The sequence below is a fragment of the Polyodon spathula genome, unplaced genomic scaffold (assembly GCF_017654505.1).
Source record: "Polyodon spathula isolate WHYD16114869_AA unplaced genomic scaffold, ASM1765450v1 scaffolds_544, whole genome shotgun sequence".
Lineage (NCBI taxonomy): Eukaryota > Metazoa > Chordata > Actinopteri > Acipenseriformes > Polyodontidae > Polyodon > Polyodon spathula.
In genome coordinates, this window is record NW_024472033.1 from 4,659 (window position 1) to 7,725 (window position 3,067).

Below are 3,067 nucleotides of genomic sequence, written 5' to 3' on the forward strand. Positions count from 1 at the left end.
AAAAATAAATAAATGGCAAAGAACAAAGGCTACTATAACAGTATTATTTTATTTAGGATTAAACACATTTATACCAAATATGTGACCTTCCTAATTATTGCAGTCTTAACAGGTATATTTAAATTTTGCTGTGAAAGGATTGAGTTATCAAATACAAAACCCCACATTAGATATATTCATAAGTGGCCAAAGGGGGATATTACCTCTAAGCAGATTATGATTGGTTGAAAAAAAAAATCCCAGCCTCCCTGAACAACATCTGACAAGGCATCGATTAAGTTCTGCATGCAACCAATATCTCTGGATACTTTACAAATATCCATGTAGTTCACAATATTTTACAAAGTAGGAAAATAGTGTTATTTTTACTATGGCTTAAAGTCATATTAACCACACAGTCAAAGTTCACCGATGAACACTAGTTCTTCTTGTAAGAGCTGTTTGATAATGTGTTAGATTATACACAAGATTATTAAAGATCTAACAAAACCTCTACTGTATGGACTACATACATTTAACCATTTACATTTATCTAGCCAACTTTCTTTACAGTGTGTCCCTGTTTCAACCTCGCTTCCAAGTCTTCACTTATTAGAACCTCCCAGAGAGAGAGAGAGAGAGAGAGAGAGAGAGAGAGAGAGAGAGACAGAGAGCGTGCGAGCGCACGCGAGAGAGAGCGAGCGAGAGAGAGCGAGATTAATTTAACACATGCTTTGCTGTCCTGCTTTAGTGAAACTATGGGAGGCGGAAGGCTCCCCGTTCAACATTTCCCATTAAAATAAATTGTGCAGCTTAGGGAATACTGGGTGACTCCAATATTATTGAACAACATGCAGATAACTGCTACAATTGAACCTTCAGGAGATGTTTCAGACTTGATAATGGATTAGAATGTTCAACTAAACAATAATAATATGGGTTTATAAGGGGGCAGTGGAGAAGGCACTGAAGCTACAGCAATGAATGAAATGGGACTTGGGCATGTTTGTCTTCTACTGCAACAAAGTCCAGTGGTTTAGCTGTTTGGGACCCTAGTATTATAAATAGCTGAACCAAATACAAAACACAAATTTTAATTAAAATAATAAGGTAATGAAATTCTCAAACTGAACAAAATCGAGACTCAGAACAGTTAGTTGGGGGGAGCAATTGAATGCTTGGCTTTACAGTTAAACTGTACAAATGAAAAGGAGGTTATGGTGAGGCTGCATAATGCACTGGTGAGATCCCATTGAGAATGCTGCATTCAATTCACAATGCTGACCTAGAACTCATATAATACAGCCCTTATACTGCATTTTTTGTATTTAATAAAGCTAAGAAAGGGGTAATACATATGTGAGAATGCACCAATTACATAACTTTATGGTTAAAGAGTGACTATATTACAATCTGCCACCATTTAAATAATTCAGATAGACCTATTTTGAAATTAAAATGCTGCTATAAATTATGCGTCAGTATGGAGAATTTGGGAAGGTTTTGAAAAATATGTAATAGCTACTCATGTTTCCAATTGGCAACACTAAAACAATATGATTCATACACTTTTCAAAGTGCCAGGAGCCAGGAGACAGCTGTGCTTCTGCAAGTATTACATAATTACTGTTTGTATGCCAGTAAAAATATTTCTGCAGCATTTTTGTTAAACAATGGGACACTATTGAAATAACATTGATTAAACACTACGAGTTCATCTACTTGACTTTTTCATCAGACCTAAAGTGTATAAAGTTAAAGATTAAAGCAAATGCAATCATAGAGAATGTTGGTAAAACACTGTATAAAACATGGTAAAGAACAATAATCTGAGCAGTTTTCAAGAGGTGGTGTGTTCCCTTTTTTGGCAGCGTCTCAAAGTATATCAATTCAGTTTAAAAAGTTGGAACAGGAATTTACTGATGCTGATTTCATAGGACAAACACAGAATGTGTATGAGAGTCAATGAAATGGTAAAATGTAGCAATGTGTACAACTATGCATAAATTAATACCCACTGTAAGAACATCGATATGCAACTATTGAGTTTGTTGTACATGCAGGCACATACAGGTACACACTTCTTTAAAGAAGGCTAAAAGATAATAGTTAAGATCTGTAGAAGCCCTAATAGCTCTTCATCTTTAATCTTCCATGTCTCTATTGTCAATTACATTTATTTGAACCGAGTTATGGTACAATGGTAATTTAAGTTACTACATAAAGAATAAGTTGCTTCAATTATAGTAATAGTTTTTTGGTTTTGTTTTGTTTAATTTTTAGAGTACCAATTACCAATTTTTATTTATTTATTTTCCACCAATTTGAAATGTCCAATTATGTTTCTTTCTCCTCACTGCAGCGGGTCCCCACACAGCAGAGATGTTCTGAGGGTGTGTGAGCGACCTCCGATCTCACAAGCCTAAAGCCAGAATCGCTTTTACACTGATGGACGGACTACCGATTCGGGAAGACTGAGACCAGCCCTGCTTCTTATCCACACTGAATATGCTTGGTGTCTGGCCAGTAGGGTTCACTGTTGCGTGATCTAGAGAAAAATTCCCTGCCGGTTTCCCATCCCCTAACCCGGGAGCATCAGAGCCAATGTGACCCCGCCTATACATTCTTTTGCTCTGTTTATTAAATCTATGATCATCAAGTATTCATGGGTATTTTACATGTTTAATTAACTTACCAAGGTGGAATTTCTCTTATGAGGTGCAGGTCATATTGCATTCATTAACATAAAGACTAAAATACAAATTCAGAGACTGACAAGTCTCCTGACAAAAAGTTCCTTAATGAAGGTAATGTGTTCAAAAACAACACATGTGTGATCAGTATAAGCCGGAACACCTTCACTACATAAGAAAGACCTATTGCACACTTGATAATGATCCAGACTCCATTCTTAAATTCAAATCAGACACAAAACAGCCAGCGATTAACATCTCCACTCCACTTTTGCAACCAAACACTCCCAAGATTTAGGATAGTGAGAGGAAAAAACATTTCTGTATGGGAAGACAAACATTTGACTACCTGGCTGAACAACTGCATCCATTATACAGTCATGTGGGATGTGGAC